The sequence below is a fragment of the Phasianus colchicus genome, chromosome 13 (genome assembly GCF_987193195.1).
Source record: "Phasianus colchicus chromosome 13, bPhaCol1.hap1.1, whole genome shotgun sequence".
Classification (NCBI taxonomy): domain Eukaryota; kingdom Metazoa; phylum Chordata; class Aves; order Galliformes; family Phasianidae; genus Phasianus; species Phasianus colchicus.
This window is the reverse complement of record NC_143448.1, coordinates 15,461,817-15,481,180: the sequence shown is the minus strand read 5'-3', so window position 1 is coordinate 15,481,180 and position 19,364 is coordinate 15,461,817. Positions and strand designations below refer to the sequence as shown.

The 19,364-nt window shown below is 39.6% G+C and overlaps 1 protein-coding gene across 23 annotated transcripts in view; it reads left to right on the top strand.

Annotated features, from left to right (window-relative positions):
• LOC116243858 (uncharacterized) overlaps positions 1-19,364 on the top strand; it is a 654,784-nt gene that overhangs the window by 232,429 nt on the left and 402,991 nt on the right. For 22 of the 23 annotated variants that reach the window (XR_016470628.1, XR_016470627.1, XR_016470625.1 and 19 more), the window contains one exon: positions 507-558. The gene's annotated coding sequence lies outside the window, so the exon portion shown is untranslated. Of the gene's footprint in view, positions 1-8; positions 81-506; positions 559-19,364 lie in introns of those variants that run through there. The other variant, XR_016470619.1, reaches the window with a different exon arrangement.

Here is a 19,364-nt window from a genome sequence, read left to right as displayed (position 1 = left end):
CACACAAAAAAGAAAACAACCAAAAAATCCCCACCAAACTGTATCTGAAGTGGCTGCTAGCACGATGCAGAAGTGCTCTTGTAAGTGTGATTTATGCTGAGGATGAAAGGATGAAACATGAGGACCTCACAGGGCTTGGCTCAGATTTAGACTTGTAACAGTAAATGAAGATATTTTCTTGGTGGCTTGAAATACAACTGAGAATTCAGATTCCAAGCAACAGATATATGGATATATGTATCTTGGACGCAGTAGCGAATACAATATTAGGATTGGGGTGTTACTGCTTGAGAAACAGAAATGCTTCCTAACCTTGGCAGTGCTTCCCCAGTGAGTTTAAATATTTGTTAGTAAAAGTAGCAAGTGAACCCCTTACATATCAGATGCTTGGTGTAAGAGTGTGGTGTTTGAACTCTTAAAATTTCTGATTGTCAATTAATTTTGAGGCAAAAAATCAACAGAAAGGTAGAAAATACTCAGAGCTATTTCTGTATTCTTTTTTTCAGGCTGTGGCAGAAGATGCAGTTCTGCTCATGGGAATGAGGAAGAGGACTGCTGGTAAGTCCATGGGAATTTAATTTCTTCCTTGCTTCTTGAACCTGGAGACCCAGGAGGAGAGAAGTGCTGTGTCTCTGGATGCACTGTGCTACAAGTGATGTAAGCAGTCTTGCTTTGCTGCTGTTCATTATGAAACAGTATAAATGAATTAAATTTGGGAAAAATACTGCTTTTTATGACTGATAATCTTGATATCAAGTAACTAAAGCTCTGCAAACTTTTACTGTAGCTTCCTTCCTTGTCCGTACTGTAGGATCTCTAGAAGTTTTCAGTTTTGTTGGACTATAAAGTGAAATGAATCAATGCCTGATTGGTAATAATACAGGAAAAGCTGAAAAAATTAACTGCTTGTTTTTATTTCTAAATAGCTTGATTGAAATTCAGTGGAATCAGTTCATGTGCTATAGTAGTTGGAAGCTTGGAGTCACTCTTAGATTTTTAGCTCACAGCCCTTATGAATATAAACATAATATATATGTAATATATTTATGAATAAATAATGGTTTGATATAATGTGATTACTTTGATGCAGTTCTGAAAGAGACAAATGCAGAATGTGTTCATGTGAACTAGAAGTCTGAAATTTTTAACACGTGTCACTAGAAATTACGTTGCTGGTCAGTCATGTATCAGCCATTGAATGGGAGATACAGATGGGGTTTATTGCTCACAAAATCAGTGGGGTGATGAAATCTCCTGTGCTAAAGGTAAAACCAACCTTCCCCAGGAGCTACTGACTTGGAATGATGCTACTTCAGTGTGCCATGTGCAGGCTCTGAGTCCTTTTGTCAGCTGAAGAAATTCTTACGTATTTCTCGCTCACACACTTACGGTGAATGATCTGCAATAGTTGAAATCCATTAAATAAATTATGAATTTATTAGGTATTAATTTGCTAACAAGGGCGAGTTGATTTTTGGTTGTTGCTCATGTGGGCAAATGAGAAGCTGCAGTGGATCTTCCTATGTGCTGTTTTTTAGTACTGTCTTATACTACAGATACGCTTTTCCTATGTAGAACTATGCAAAGAAGTATCAAAGTGATACTGGATAAGATCTTTAGGAGAAATTTGAATGAACTGTGGCTGTACTGGGTAATGATATCCCCTCGTTAATTTATTTTATGGACTCTTTGTGAACAGAACATCTGTGGAAACCTGCTCTGGCGTTTTAGTTGGTGTTAAGATTAAAATGAAGATTGAATCAATTTATAATAATACAATAATTGGATAGGAAAGCAGAGTGCTTTAATAAAGCAGCTGCTTAACCATAAAAGGAGGATTCTGTAAGAATTATTGGTGCATACAGGTGAAGTTATTCAGTGTTTTGTTTAAAAAAATCTTTCATAATCTCACTGTCCATTAATAAAGTTTTATTTTAATCCTCTATTACCTCAATGAATCCAAATATTATAAACTGAGGAAATACGTTTAAATTGTATGCCATGTAGGCATACACGGAACAATTTTTAAGAGCTCCTCTGTACGTAAATGGTAAAATGGAAATTCACTCAATACACTCTTTGCGTGTGAAGATTCACAACTTTTGAGAGCGGTTTCCCATGCTTTTTCCCTGCTGCGTGAGGAATTTGCAGCTTATATCCTCTAGATGGTGCTACAGCTACAGCATATTCCAGTGAAGTCGATGGTAAATTTGGATGAAATCCTTTTGCTTGCTAAAAGGCCATCCCGTTTAAGTTGTGTGTTGTTCGAAAGGATTACTGACTTCAGCCAGGATGCTGTTTCCAGGTTTATGCACGGTATGATCAGCACGGGTTGATTACTTATCCTCAGGTAAGAACAGAGCAAGGATTTTAGAGAGATCAGAGACTTGCAGGAACTGTGGTCATATTATCCCCTCTTCACCCCAAGTGCCTGTAATGCACCTCTGTAGTGCATCCATCCCTAGAGTGCTGCTGGGGGCAGGGGTGTCCAACTGCAGCCTGCCGTGCTGAGTAAGTGACAGCAATAAGGGCCTCTTAAGGCATCCAGCAGATGTTACTGCTTTTGTATGCTAATGGAAACTTTACGAACCATTCTCTTCCTTCTGAGAGCTGATGTAAGTACATGAAAATCGCTTCCTTATATCAAGAGCAAATTGATAATAGCCTTGGTTCACTTGTAGAGGCACTTTATTTGATAATTGCTGAAAGCTTATGTAGAGCTTCATCAAAATTAATATTTGGTATTCTGCCAGCTTTCCATGTACTGAAGCAGCTGAGCAAAATCTGAGTTGTGAGCACTTTGCTACCTGCGTTTTTAAGCCCTCTGTTTTGGAGGTGTTGGGGCTGGGATGTGAATCTGCTCTGTTGTGTTTCCTTTCTCACCTCTGTTCTCAAGGTAGCCACTCCCAGTCCCTGCTACTGTGGTTATTTCAGTGTGTAGTTTGTTCACAAGTGAAACATCAGCTCATCAGTGGTGCTCCCAAACGTGGGAGCATTGGGTGACCAGATGTGTTGTTCTGTGTGGTCTTCCATGAATATATAATAACAAAGAATTGTACATCACAAAGGAAGATGCTGTGCAATGTACACTAACGTTCCGTAGTCCTGCTCTGGTAGTAGAATACTCCCTAAAGCAATAAGAATTTAGAGAATGGCTCTGATGATGGCTGAATCATACTGAGGTTAATACTGTTGCTGACAATGTGGTGTTGTTTAACTTGAATGGAGACAAGAATAATGAAAACACAGGGGCATAATCCTGGAGGGAACCAACTATCCACTCTTTGTTGTAACAGAACCTTATAGAGATGTAGACCTTCTATAAAACTAGTAGAGAATTGAGGTAAATTTTATTAATCCATATTGACATTTTTTTGGATAAGAAAAGAGCTATATTTCCCATTATGGAGTGTTCTGGGTGTATTTTATGGAAGTTCCAATGAAAACACAGTCCTGGAATTGTGAGCTGTAGCTGTGTGCTATATTCTCATGTTTGTTATTTCTTCATCTCAGTTTGATGGAGAAGTAGGAGTTCCAAAAGAACATAAAAACTCGGTGCTTTAAACCTAGGACATCTGAAAACACCTCAGTAAGCATATGGGCATAATTAGATGTAATGAGAACGATAACAGCTCCCTTACTAGAGATAGACTGCCTGGAGCAATTTTGGTGTTTCCTAAAGGCTTTTTTAGATATAAAGAGAGTTTGTAAAGTCAATTCCTAAGAGTTACTGAACTGTTGCTCACAGAACTGAGCATGAAGAACGGGATGCATTAGGATTAGTGCAGCTGGAGCTGTGTTCTTTTTGTTATGGGAGCTAATTTTGTATTGGTTTTAATCCTTTTTCTTTTTAGGGGTCATAAGATTGTTTATCTATGTCCAAAAGCAGAAAATAATTTCAGTAGTAAAACAGAAATCTTTCAGAAGTGATCTGTGGGTACTCTAAGGCTCCTTGGGAGAAGTAAGGATTTACACCACACTGAGTTATTTTATAGCCCAGCACTGCAGCCTCACCACTCACGTTCTCCCTGCGTATGTCACTCTAACTTTTTGACCCTTTAAATACTGTGGTCACCTTCTTTAGTTCCGTGTGAGATTACCAGTAAAATTACCATGCAGTCCAGTCCTTCTGCAGCTAGAAGGCTTACTAAAATTGCAACAGAAAAGGTAGTGCTAAATGTGCGATGGAGCAGCGTCAAAGCAGCATCCTGTGACGAACTTCTCTAGCGCTCTTGGAACTGGCAAGCTGTCAAGTAAATTTAAATATATGACTTTGACATCATTAGAGTGAAACCAGAAGCCACAGTGAAATACTGTATGCTGTCTTTCATGTGGTAGAAATGCTTCTATGTGGCTGTACATGTAAATTAAAAAATAGCCCTTGGCACATGGTTTCTAAGTAACCAACATATAAACATGGGTACACGCTCTCCAAACACCGCTTGTGTTACACCATCAATCATGAGTATGGGATTCCGTGTTCTCTTTCAAGCGAATGCTTTGGTGCATCATCTGTAGCAGTGATCCGCGGTGTGAGGGCAGAACTTCTGCCAGGTGCTGAATGCTGAGATCCCTGTCCCATCTAATCCAGGGCCTTTCCCCTGTTTTGAGTGTCATGTTGATGTTTTCTCAGAATAGAGTACCCTGCTTCTCAAATATAAGTTTTCACGAGAGCTTACTGAGAAGGGCAGTTTGCTTTGTTTCTCTTGGGAAGATCTCATCTCCTATGCAAACTGGCCTTTAGAAGCTGCCACTTACCAGGCTGTGTGAACAAATTACAGTGAGGGATAGTGCATTCCAGAAGCCTGCTGAACCCTGGGGAAACTATGAAACAGGGATCCACAGCACCAGAAGGTGGTGATGTCCGTTCTGTTATCCTAACATCCTACTGTCTGTCTGGATTTACGCAATATCCAGCTTCAACTCTTCTCCTCTACATTTGGAGAAGTTTTCTGATCATCATCTAAGCAGTTTTTGTAAACCTCTGTTGCTCTGCATGTTTGGATCTTTTTCTTGGTCTCTCCTTTTATAGCTATTTTACTTTGATCCATTAAATATTTAATTTCTTAAACAAGTTTCTCATCTCATCCACCTAGAATGTGCATGAATAAAAAATTCAAAAGCCTTGCTAGCTTCCTTATGTGCATCAGCTATTGTGAGAAAATCAGTTCAGTGGCAATTCAGTCCTTAAGTGTTATCACAGTCTGTAAGTGGCTCTGCAGAGTGATGGTATTTACAGGCTTCCAGGCTGTGATTCTTTGATTAAAGAAGAGATCTCTGCTGCTGTAAGACTCTGTTTGGCAGCAGTTGTTGTAGTGTCGTCTTCCTCTGCTCTGACAACTGAATGTGAGCCTTTTTGGCTTTGTGTAGCCCAACGGTTTATACTGAGTGAACCTCTCAGACTCTCATGTCAGTATAATAAATACCTTAATTTCTCCACTTAAAATCCTCTTAAAGAAATGCCAGCAATGCTTGTCATGCAAATGTTGAAAAGATATTTGAGAGTAACTTTCATTCATATCAAATTTACAATCAAACTTTATTTCTGACTCTAGACTGAGCTCACCAGGTGTAACTGAATTTTCAGCAAGCTCACTAGGCAGGTAGAATAGCACTGGGGCAGGTAGAGCGCAGTAGACCTCAGTCACCACTAGCACTGTTTGTTTGATTTGTTGTTTTTAACATGGGGGTATATATGTTTTAAGTTGCATCAGATGGATATAATTTTTTCAGGAAGTTGACTTCAAACTCTTTATCTGGCAAGCTGCTGTTATGTATATCCTGTTCTTCTCCTACGTTTTAAGTTGAGGGCATTATTTTGCCATTGATAGTGTGGCTCAATTGTGCAGATATCTTCAAGTGCAATTTTGTGTGGGAGGTGATATTTGGCTTCAAGGACTGCAAGGAAAACTATTAGAATATATTTTTAGATATGGATCCTGGGATGGGTTTAACTAATCATCCAATGCCAGCTGAAATTTTTATAGCTCAGATTGTTTAAAATGTGTGATGCTGTGTATTGAATGCAGCTTTTCTTACGAGGCTTTTCCTCCACCTGCTTATAGTGATGTAACAGCCCTGCCTAGGGCTGCACACTGCTGAGAACTGTGAGTGGTGGGTCCCCAGGGTGGGCTGCTGGGTGATTTGATGCAGTAGGTGTGATATTTAAATAGTGCTTACTGATCAACCAAGACTGATGTAACGTGGAGCTGTGAGAAGGTGAGCCTCCATTCCACATCTAAAGGAAATAAGCAAACAGGTGTGGTTGTGGTTTGTGCCCCAGTGCTTTGTGTGTGCCAGGACTCAGTCACTTCCTTGTAGGCTCTCTTCATATGCATGCACTCTTTCCTCCTGATCCAGTTCTTTTTCCTCTTAAATAATTTCTAAGGGGAGTTTCCGTTCCTCACTTTCATCATCTTGGATTACATTTAGTGCTGATGAATTTTTGGTGACACAACTGCTGCCGTGTCTCTGTGCCTTCATGCACTTTGACTCCTTGACTGCTGACAGGAGGTGCTGAGAAAAATCAATACTTTGAAGAATGTTCTGAACATTTCTCACTGAAAATTTTACTCTTTCTGAGAAATAACCAAGTCATGTGGTGGTTCTTGCAGTTGGGTAAAGTACTTTAATGTGGCCTTAGGAATGGAACCTTTTAGCTCGGATTTGATCAACCAGTTGTACCATAGTGATACAGCTCTATTTCTGTCCTGGTTTTATACTCAGTGAGAACGCTGTGTTTAAAGCTTAAAAATGTTACCAACTTTTACCTGTTTTAGAAAATCTACTCAAGAACTGAAATTGTAAATTGCTTGTAAATATCTAGTTAGCTAACCACTTTTGGAAGATACCCTTTGCAGTCTGGACTTTTCTGTGCAACCTTTTAAGTTCCAGCTGGGACTGAATGGTCTTTAACAAGAGCCAAACAAAGCTACGGATTGTAGCCAGTTTACTACAGCTCCTCCATTCTTCCACCATTTGGAACTTCAGCATCTTTTAGGAGAAGCTGTAATAACTGACTTGGCAGACCAAGTACCACTGCTGCCATTTGGCATTTCCCTGCTCAAATTCTATTGTTTGGGGGTAGTTGGTGTACATAACTCAGAACAAATTTCTCATTTTCCTCAATTTCTTTTTTGCTAAACTTAGTAAAAAAGGAGATAAAGTCATATTACCATATCACTGGGAGGCTTAGATCTTCTTCTTCCAGTGGCTCAGCCCTTTACAATCACTCTCAGCCTTATATAGTTAGAATGATAGAGAGAATGATACAAGTTCCACTTCTAGGAAAACAGTGAATTAATATTAGTATATATAACACCTGAAGAGGACTGAATATAGTGTAGTGAAGATGATGTGAAGACAGGCAGTATTCACTGATGTGTGCAGAAGTCCTTTGGTAAGCACCTGAACCTGACTTGTGCCTCCATCTTGATGGCTGGATGGAGCATCTGCACTTCAGAGTGGATCAGAGCCGTGAGTCTCCTGACCTGTATCTCCTGTCTGAGAATATTCTGTGTATTGACATTCTACACACAAGTGAGAAACACTGCTATATGCATCCTGAAATGGTACCTTTTTTCAGTGCTAAGAGTTTACCTCATGTTGGGGATCTTTAGTTCTGTAGACTCACAGTGAATCAGAAGGGATTGGCCTGTTAAAGATGTGTTGTGTGATCTTGAGCAAACTGCTTTGCTTCCCCATGTCTCTGCTTCCCTCCCACTCTGTTCCAGAGCACAGCCTTCTGCTGTGTGCTTGCTCCATGCCTTGCACAGCGCAGCCCTCGTCTCTGCTGGGGCCTCTAAATACTGCATAAAACGAAAATAATCCTTCTCACAACCAGGAATGCAGGCTGGGAATTTCAAAAGGGCAGAAGAATGAGTCAGTTTTCATGGACTTGTTTGAAAGTCGAAGCTTTGTGCTCAGAGGCTGAAGGCAGTTTGCCGAGCCCCAGTCCTGTTGCTGTTGGCTTCAGTGATGTAGGACAGCAGAACAGACTCCAGAAATCTTCTGTTATATGTGGCTCCCCTTTTAGATGTCGCAGGGGAGATTTTTAGTGCAGCAGATTGAACCTCAGATAAGATTACATGCTGTAATTACCACTGGGATTTATTTGTCCAATTCTTTAAGCACTGAGAGGAAAAATGCACATACATCCCTTAAGTAAGGAAAAGGCATATCTGCAATTTTCCACTCTTAACTAAGTGTAAATATGGAAGGGCAAAAAGGTAAATAAATAAAAATTATGGAAATAAACATTCAGATTTTTCACGTATCTAATAGGAATATTTCAGATAGTTACTGAATGGCTGTAAGGTTTGGGTTTTTAAAGGTTTATTTTTAAGCTGTAAATGTAAACTAAATTAAACCGATAGTTGTAATTAAATTTGTGTTGGCTGTGGTATTATGCTACTTTAAAAGTCACCTGAGACACTCAAGTTGCATTTAAAATCTAGTATTGTAATTAGTGATATCTACATTTATTATGGTGATAACTGCACTTTAATGCATCTGGTGCTAAACAAAGCTACAAATCTAGACTGCTCTAATAACCATGTTGGTTTCAACTATATTTTCTTGGCTGTCATGTTAGATGAACTGGGATACAAAAACTAAGCTTTAGAAAGCTGATCAGGAGAAGGGGTAGAAATCAAGGGACAAAAATGAAATACTTCCCCTTGGAGAAGTGTTTTGAGATGGAATCGTCTGATCTAGTCTGCCACCTCCTTGTCTGAAGTGCTGCTCCAGTTTCCACATTGAGCGGGGTGTCTTGGAGACTTTCCTTCCTTTATTTCACGTGGTGTCCCAGGAAGGGGGCAAAGCATGGCTGCAGCTAAAATGGGGAGCTCTCAGATGCAGTGCTGTCATTCCATCTGTTGGACTTGCTTCTTCCAGTGAAAGCTGAATGTGGGGCTGCTACTGAGGGAATGCTTTCATGTAACCCAAGTGCCAAGTGGGGAAGAACTTAGAACGATTATTCTCACTGCTGCAAATTCCTCGTGTGCTTTTTTTTTTTTTTCCTAAGTGAGTTTTCTGAGGATCTCTCTGTATTCACAAGGCTCCATCAATGTTGGCTGCACCCCCTGGTTTCAGCCCATGTTGCACCTTGTTTTCTTCACGTGGCCCTTATTTTGGTTTTTCAGAACATTTATTCCCTTAGAAAAGAATGGAATTTGTTGTGCTTTCCATATCATCAACTTCAGGTAATTAGCTTCCTATTTAGCAAATGGGGGTGATCATAACAGAGATGGCAAATTAAAATTATTTTACGGTGTGTAGGTAGGGTGAATTTTCTGTAGGAATATTGAACACTAGTGGTCTACTAGTTGAGATATAATTCCTGTTTTAATTCTATGGGCTCCTGGACTGTTTCAGAGGAGGGACACGGTCTCAAATCCTAAAGTGAAAAGCATTTAAGTTTTCCTTGTACTAAGCTGCTGAGTGGTTCTTGGCATAATTTGACTCCTTGCTAAGCTGCAGCGGTATCCTTGGGTTCTTCCAAGGTCTGCCTAACTCCTTGGTTTCATGTCGTCCTCTTCTTCCAGGTGCAAAACAAGCTTTACTGGGGTCCTAGCTGTTCTTTCCCTGGAGGTTTTCCCTGTAGCTGTAATCCCCAGTTTAAGATTCACTTACATGGCTTTGACTGTATTGTGCACTGTAAGGGGGCTGAGATCAGGGGAGAAGATCCAACTGAAGGGTTTGGAGTAATTTCTGTAGAACCATATTGATTCCATCTCTATTAAATTCATTGAGTTTTCCCATAAGGGCTTTTTAATTTAACTGTTTCTAAAAAATGCTGCACAAATTACCTGGCAAGAATGCAGTGGAGCTGTAAGTCCTTCGGGCAGTCCCTTAAAGGCAGGGCAGTAAAGTTGGGTGAGCTATTCACAGCCAGGAGTTCCCATTCCATGAATTTACCGCTTTGTCTGTTTGCAGATTACTGACAAACAGCCTCTGACTTTTTATGAATTTGTTCATTATCCCGAATTATTCGATGCCTGGTTTATGCAACGCAGTTTCAGCTTCAGGGCTGCTGGCAAACTGATCCACAAGTATTGTTTGAATTCCACTGTTTGTAATTCTTACCGAAAAGCCCCATAAAACTCAATAGAGGCCTGGTGTTTTATTTCTGGGCACGTCTATAAAACTTAGCAGAAAATTATATCCCTGCCATAAAATTCTATAGCTTGGTTTAAAGTAGTTATAATTTTCTACTGATTTCTGTGTGGTTTTAGTATCGTTTATATATAACAAATGTTTCGTCGTTCTTAGTCTCAAGTTTTTGTAGTTTCTGAAAACAGGCAGTTGATGATTGGGATGTAAATCTTTGAAGATTGACCTCTTTAATCCTTGACTTAGTTTGGTTAAACATCAATTATGTTGATGCCTTTGTAAGACCATCTTTCGTTATTGGGTGTAAATGCGTATCAGGCCCTGTTTGATTTTGTCTGCTATTAATCCTACAACAAAAACTAAGGCATATAAAAAGAGACTGCCTTATGTATAAGATCATTAGATTTCTCAGTTGTTTTGAGTGGAGTTAAACGTCCTGGTCTGTGATAGCTCAACAGCCAGCAGGAAATTGGGGTGTTTCTCATATCCCAACTCAAATACTAACTTGTGCTGGCCTGTTGAAGGAAGACAGGGTGGTATTTTACTTGCTAACTCTGCTGCTTTGAACAGAGATGTTGCAAGCTGCTCAGATACAGGAGGGATTAAAACATCTCTGGATGATAGTTTTACAATGCATTGGTGTTTTTGTGATACATGACAAAATATTTAGTGCTTGAACTGGTGGATATAGCTACAATTCTTCATCGGTAGGCCGCTAACTTGGCGGAACTTGTGTTTTTGTGGTGTGCTGGCTTGTAAAGCTAGTTATAATGTCCAGTGGTTTATCTGCAAGTTGTACTGTTGAGGAAAGATGAAAATTAATTTATAAAATATGGACTTTTTTTCCTTTCACTAAAACTCTATTTCTGGGCAGTTTTAAGAACCTTAATTCCTTTAGCTGTCCAGCTGCTTCCTCTGGGCTGTGCTTTGTAGGTTCCTGGGATTGTCAAGTTGAGGTGTAATGGGTAAAAATGGTGGGAGGTTGTGGAAGAGAAAGCTGTTGTTAAAGAATATCAGTTATCACAAGGTTTTTCTGAATCCATCAGGAGAAGATTTAAAAATCTTGATGCCTGTCAGGAAAGCATTACTGGCTGAGATGAATTGTGTGCTCTTTAAATACAATCTTTAGCGACACTGGAATTCTGCTGAAGTTAATGGTATCATCTCATTCAACAGGAAGGAATAGACATCATGTGGCTGCCAGAGATACATGCTACAATAGAACTCAACAATAGTGTATTTCTTGGCTGAGATTTGGAAGCTGGGACGTATTGCTGTGAGTTCTCCAAAATACCTTCACTGTTAGCCTTTGAAAGGTCTTCCAAAAGACCTGGGATTGTTGCAGAAATCCTCACGTTTGAGAGAAACAAGGCTTGTAAGGAAAGCTACTATCTTCTAGTAGGCTGCCTCGTGGATCTGGAAGAAACAGGCTCAGATTATCCACAAGTCTCTCATAGTAAAATTCTTCAGCAAAACCTTTTAAAAACTGTCTACTTACGGAGATTCTCTGAGTCTGATCCAGCAAAGGTGCTACTTTTGTGCTGTGTTACCATTGTTTCTGCTTATCCATCCTTGTTATGTTTGGGCTGTCTTCCTCAGGTGGTCTAATTGGTTAACATGAACTGAAGAAATGTCTGATAATTGTGATACTTTAAAAAAAAAATAGTGCATGAAGAGTTGCAGACTTTTTTCTATTTGTGTCAGTAAATAATCCTTTTCCCCTTCTAGTCCTTGGTCCTCCTAAACCCCAGGTTTCAAGAGATCAGCCTGTGAAGCTTTTGTACACATCAGTGTTAGGTCTGCAGCTGTCCTCCTGGGCATGGATATTTGACTTTTCTCTTAGGTCATGTCCTTATTCCACCACACCTCTCAAAGCTGGGATCTCTCCTGCCTTGCTTCCTTACATCACCAACTTTGCAGCACTCTTGCAGCGTGTTCATGAGGTTGTCAGTGATGTTCTGTGCAGTTGTTCTACTGCTGTCCTGTTCTGTCACAAGAGGTGAGTTGAGCTGGTTTAAGGGAGGAGTGGCAGTTCCTTTTGTGGAGTTCCTTTTAACTTACAGGAAAATGAGTTTAAATGGATCAATTTATTATTACTCAGTGCAGTTAAAAAGAACATTAGAGAAATTTAATCAGCATTAGTTTGCTACATTATTAATAAAGTTATCATTAAAATCTCAACTGTTGCACTGCAAAGCTATTTGAACTATCACAGTTATCTTTTACACTTAGCATGGGAATAACTGCAGCGTCTCGAACCACACTGTGGCTCCCACGTGTTTGAAGGCTGGTGTAAATCTGCCATGTCCTTGAGTCTGTAACACCTGAGTGCTTAACAGCTGGGATGTGCATGCATGTACTGTTTTTAGGTAACCTTGTAAATCATGGTAAATGGTAGTAAAAGGTAAGTCTGGTAACAAAAAGTGCTTCATTTTCTGCCACGCTGTCATGAGAACTTCCTTGATTCATGTTTTGTTATGTGCTTTCTTCAGAGTCGTCAGTTCTGGAAAAAAATGGGCATGATTCATTTACATGATAGTACAGAAAATGAAGTTGTACTGTAGTTAAGGCTTTTCAGGTTTAGTGTAGGTTTCCTTGGGAAGACTGCTCAGACATTTGGGTAAAACCATTAAGAGACTTAATCTCAAATATTTCTTGGGATCAGAAGATGCTACTGCATAGCTAAGATATGGAATGATAAGGTGTTGAGTTCATTCATGGAGAAACCATATTTGTCTTTACAAAGAGTTTTCAAAAGCTCTCCTTTCTCTTTCTTTTGCTTTTTCAGATTGAAATGTTCAGCAGCACTGAGTTGCTTTACAGTTTGTAGTTGTACAATGATATGTAGTTGTACAATGATATGCATGGACTTGTGGTTGTACGTGAGCCTTGTTTATATATCTGGAAAGAAACCTGTTCCAGAAACTCACATATTATCATTGTTTTCCACAGTGTATTTTGAGCTGCATCTCTAGCACAAAAAGGTTTAAGTATTCTAACCTAAAATACCATGGCTTGCTGAAATGTTTCGGAAATTATCATTGAACTGTTGTTTAAACAATCTGACATTATTCGGTGTACGTTTCTTTCACTGCTCAAGAGTTAAATTGGCCATGTCAATGCACTCATCAAAGGATGTGTTCTCAGCAAAGAATTCACATATAGGAGTGCTCGAGAACATTAGCTCGTGTATTTATTGTGCTTTAAATGTGTAAAGTGCTGACTGTTCAGTATTGTTTTTAAGGGATTCTCCTAAATGAAGAACAGGGGGAAAAAGTGCAAGAACTTTTGCTATTACTTTTTTCAGGCTAATGGGAAAGTCTATTTGCAGTGTCCTTGCGTGCCCTATAGCATTTTCACATCATCTTTTGATCTTTTTTTAATCAAATTAGTATACTTATTATTGCATTGAAGAGGTATTTTGAGCCCATAGAGCATGTACACTTTATCATAACGAGAAGCTCTTAGTGAAACTATCACGTGACATCTACAAACACTGTAAAATATATTAAAATGGCTAATTAAATGACACCTACCCCTTTCCTTGTCCCACCCCGATATGAGAGAGTAAGGATCTCATGCTTGCAAAGCATCATGTCAGGCCTTGTAGAAGTCTTTTTATAAGTGGTGACTTGTGCTGCATAGTTGGAATGCCAACAGGCGTTGCCCTGCTGCCAGCACTGTCTGTAAATAAGGAGTGTGCCCAGGAATATGGAAATGTTCTCCCTGCTTTTCCTCCTCCTCTCCCCAAAACCGCAAACAAATAACACAAAAATGCAAAACTCAACCAACTCAAACCTTACAGGTCTCATTCTCTTCTCTTCAACACTCACTGCTGAATCTATTTTGCTGCATTCCTCCCTGCTGTGTGCTGGTATAAAAAGCAACATCAGGCCTTGGGTGCGTTCATTTGTTTCTTTGATCTGATTTATGCTGCTTACATCTATTGCTGACTTGGGTTTCTTGTTCTGTGCCAAGATAGTTTATGAAATGTAACTGAATTGTTATTGTTCTCTCTCTTCAAAACAGCAACTGAGAGACAGTTCATCTGTGTCAGTCCATCACTGGCCTCTCCTGTCTCTAAATGAAATCAAATCCCCCTTTTCCCTTCCATCAGCTCTTCTCTTCTGACCTGTAGGAGCCAGCTGAGCTTTCCTCACCATCATTTCTTTCCTAAAAACTTCAATTATTATTGCAGCCCTCTGATGTAAGTTTTTAGTTTCACAGATGTTTTCTGCAAACTAAATGTAAATAGCATTTGTGAATTTGAACTTTGTTTCTAACAAGATTCCTAAACAGCCCAAACTGATTTGTTCTGTGCTTCTATAGAATCATAGAATCACCAAGGTTGGAAAAGGACCTCTAAGATTATCCAGTCCAGCCATTCACCTATCACCAATGTTTCCCACTAAACCACATCTCTCAGTACAACATCTAAAGAATAGGATAGGAAGATTGGGTTTGGAAATGAGACCTGGCCTTGGCTTTCTAGGTAGAAGATAGCCAAGGAGATGGACTGGTCTGCTAACAGTGGTGAGGCACTGGGGCCCCTCTGCTCCTGGAATCATCCATGTGTATTCAAAAACAACAACACAAAACTAATCACAAGAGAAAGCCCACATCAGCTGCAGCACTGCTCTTTGTGCCCTACATACGGGTATATTAGGAGAGATGCATTCAGGAGTCTGAGTCAACTGTATTCTGTGGTATTTTTTGATTTAAAAGCTAAATTGTGAGCATATAGTGATTTCTTGGGCTATTATCATAGTTAGGTTCTGTCTTTTATTTTCCTTTTGAAATGCATTTTACGTTCTTGAAATGTACAAACTGAGCAGTACCTCTGAGGACTTTGTAAAGAAAGAACTGTGAAGGACTCCAGCCTTGGGGCTGATCGCCAAAGGATCCCCACATTCATTATCTTGGTAATAATTTATTACTAGAGCTTTGTTCCTGTTCTGACATGGGGAGATTTAGTCATCCTGATCTTTCGCAAGTTCTCAACAGATATCAGAGAATCCAGCTTTCATAACCAGCATTTCTGCTTGTGGACAGTCACGCTCCTTTTCCTAACGGACTGAACGATATGTCCAGGAAAGGATCTGGCAACCAGCACATGACTCATCTTATAGAAATATCACATCTCTGTCTAAGCTGACACCACTTCACTCAGAACACACTTATGGTGAGGCTTCCTGAAGATAGATGTGTTAAGCTTCTGCAAGTGCCTGTTCACAGTGGGGATTTTTGAGCTATTTAGAAATATCTTTAGAATTAACTTATCTTCCCAAGAATTTCATCCCTTAGTTGTTGTCCTTTCAGAAATCTGGGTTGTGGAAATACTTGTGAAATTTGTCTTAGCAAAGTCCATGTAAGCTCACTGAGTCAATGATGGGAAGGTGGGTAGCAAATAGTGAGTAGTTAGTGAGGAGATGGCTGTTGTTTGTTAGCATCCTGGTGCTGCTGGAGGTCAGTGCCTCAGACGTGAGGCTACATAGCAGGGAAACCACAAAGCTTAAAACTTAAGTTACTCTCATTGATCGTTATCTTTCTTTGATCTTTCTCTAATCTGTGCTAACAAGGTCATCTCAGACCTCAGGGGTGTAGGTTAGGTTTTAAAAAAACTTCTCTAGAATGACCTAAATATACTGTTGATACAGATTTTGTGATTAAAATCTTACATTTCTTCAGCAATTGAAACTTGGCCACTATACAAAGTAGCACTGAGGTATGAGAAACCTCATCCTTTTAAATTAACCTCTTCATTTAAAAACTAAGAGCTGCCATCGAAGACTTGCTATTTATCGGATGGTTGTCTTTCCTCTTTCTTTTGTAGAAAAGGACTGGATCTCAGTCCATCCTGGGATTGAAGAAACTGTGTTCATTCATCAAGGTAATTCAGAACAATCTCACTGGCTATGTGAGCTCATGCCAGGCCAACAAACTGCTTAGTGTCACTCAGGATGAAGGATTTTTTCCACCATTCAGCCTTCCAGGAAACATCCTGACCTTCTCAGAAAGACTGGGAAAAAGTGTTCCCTGGGATACTGGCAGGCTCTGAGGCAGGCTTGAAATGAAGTCCCTGTGCAGCATGGGGAATGTACATAGACTCATGTGTTCAGAGAGCTGACCAGATGGAGGCCTTGCTTAGATTTCTGTTCTTTTAAGGACGGTATTTTGTTGTGTCTGACTTTTCAAGAAAGAAAAACACAGTTGTTGATTTCTTTTTGAAATTTCCTTTTCCTTTTTTTTTTTTTTTTTTTTAAATTGACTGTGCTCTCATATTTGGAGGAAAAGGTACAGTCCAAAAAAAAAAAAAAAAAAAAGAAAAAAAGATCAAACTGAACCTATACCCTCTGTTTCAGAATGTGATTAAAGAGCTGCATTTCCCCAAGCAGCCGTGTCGCAAGATGCCAAGTGCAGGAGGCGTTAATCATCTGTGCCTTATCTCTATGAGAAGCCATCTTCAAAGCAGAAAGGAGGAGAGCTCTACCCTCTGGAGATAAATGGCATATCGTAAATAGTGCAAGGCACTCAGATACTGTGATTATGAGCTCTATAGAAATACCTATAAATAATATCAGGAGATGCCCAGATACTGGAGCTTACTTATGAAAATAAATAAACCACATAAAAATCTGACAAGATTCAAGTTTCTCTCCTGTGTGAGGACTCTTCACTTCCCTTTTCTCCTTGCAGTCTGGGAGCAGGACTTGTGGTGCAGGGGCTCTGAACTTGCAGCCCCTTGACAAACTGAACTGAGTCACAATGTAAGATAACATGAAAGCACCAGTTGAGGGTTGAAAACTCTTACAGGCACGCTTAGCTGTGTTTCCTTTCCAAATGTTGAATTTAAAAAGAGAAAAGTTCTGCAAGCAGCTTCTAGGATCTGAAGTTTGGGATTTGTATGTGCGGAACATGGAGGCACAGATTCTGACATAGCAGAAGCAAGAGGCACACTGCTGCCTTCAGAGGGAGCATTAGCTGAAGCCTCACAGCTCATGTGAAGCTTCTCACAGCAATGCTGCCTGAGCCTTGGGGACTTCCCACTTGGCTGCTGGAGGGCTCTATCTTTCATTCAGCATGATCAATAACTGAAGAAACATAAAAGACATGTTGATTGGAATTACTCCTTTTTGCATTGGGATGTTTTTTTTTTCTAGGCAATTTTAAGCTGCTGTAGTTGTGCTGTTTAGTTTTATTTTCTCATCAAATGTTTGCTATTAATACTGCTCCTCTCTTGCCATCTCTTACGTGATAAGCAGGTTCAGAAACTCTGAATTACCCTGCTGTGTGTTGACAAGATTGTGGAATTGTTGGCAATGTTAATGAGCCTCACCAGCAGTGACATTCATTGCAGCGTGGATATTTGTGAAAGCAAAAAGCACTGCTGCAAACTGAAGAGGATCACTTTTGAACTTGAAGTAATATTTGAGCAGAGCTGATTGGTTTTGCCTAGCGAGGCTGGTACGTTCAGAGAGGAGCACTCACAACTCCCTGTCCCATGAATCCCATCCTGTGCACAACAAAAGCTTTGCAGTAAGTTGCCATGGACTTCTTCCAGGTCTTAGCAAGTGCTTTTATTTGTCTCTTGTGCTAATCTGCTTTTTCATTTGAAGAAAATTAATATTTAATCAGCATTTTAAAAAGGGAACGAAAGCTCCCCCTTTTTTTTAATATGGTCAATTTTCTTTTATGTCATTGCTCATAAATGAAGAGCTAATGAAGTTGCCTGTGTACGAATTAGTTGTACTAATGGTCTTGATTTGGTACAGTGCCGTACAGAAGAGAGCAGGATTCCCCTCAGGTAATGCTTTGGAGCATGCTGAGAACACCTGTATTCTCTACAGTACACACAGTTAAAATAAAACTGCTGAGCTTTGAAGCTGGAAGAGTAAAAACAGAAGTGATGAGTCCCCTAGAAAGGTTCTGAGGAGAAAAAGGTTTATTATTAAGTTTTTCTTTTGATTGGAAATAAATGAGGCATCAACCCTCTTTTGTGTGTTGGGGTTTTGTGGTGCTGTGGCACGCACTGCAGGGCTGTGTGTATTCCTGCTGCTTTTGCCAACTCTTCTTTTGGAGAGAGAATCTCCAAGTGTGCTTTGGTTTAAGCACCCGTATGTGTGTGAGGAGCAAAGTTTGCTGAGTTCTTGTTGATGGGCATTCAATCTTAGATCCAGAAGTTATGGGTGAAAAAGTGAAAAATCTGAACCACAATCGTCTTCAGCAGTTTGGGAATCCTATTTAGTTGTATGTGCTGAACACATAGCAAAAGTGATTTCATTACTTGGTACAGAGAAGCATTAAGTAGGCTAGAGAACCAGGAAAATCCAGAGAAGTTTCCAGTTATTTTTCTCTAAAGATTCCTTTCATCAAGTAAGGTCAGTGGATGCAGCTGTGTTTAAAAGATGGGCACTCAGCTCTGATGATGTCAAGATGTGACTTAATTGCAGGAGAGTTCAGGTTCAGAACATTCTTAGATTTTGCAAGGAGGTATATCTTCTGTTGTAAGAAATTGTGGGCAGAGGCATTTATGTAATTCTGCAACTTTAAAGAAGAAAGTGCAGCTCCTGTGCTTTAATACCTTCTTTTTGTATTAATAGGAATTTGATCTTTACAATCAGGATGCTAGGAGTTAATTCACTACATATAACAGAATATTTTTTCAGTCTTGCTGATCTGTCTTTCTGGAGCTGCTTTATTTACTCTGACTGGCAGTTGTCATGATATGCACTACTGAACACAGCTCATCGACTCAAAATATAACAACTCTGTGATCCTGTATCTCTCTTCAAATACTCCGTATAGGAGATGGCTGGCAGTCGTGGCAGTGCTCACACACAGCCTATGAATCTTCTGTCTCCCCACAGTTGGATGAGTGCCTTTTGCTTTTCCTCTTTCAGCCACTGTGTACGTGGAAATGTACCTGCTATCTTCTCAGAAGTAATAAAAATTCATGGGAATGTGGGCCAATTTTTTGATTTAAAAAATATTTTGGTATGCAGTTATTTTGGTAAAGTTACTCAAAGCTCATTCACTGTTTCAAGCATCCAGTATGTGTTTTTTGTGGAGGAGAAATAACATGTGAGAAAACACTGAGTCACTGAAGTGTTGAATGTTCTTTTCCTATAAACTATGTCATAAATCAAGGATGCTTTCAAAACTATGGTTTGATTGAATATGGATAGATTGATTGATTATACTTCTTTTAATTATATGTATAAATGTCAAGTGACTTCATTAGCTAGCAGTCT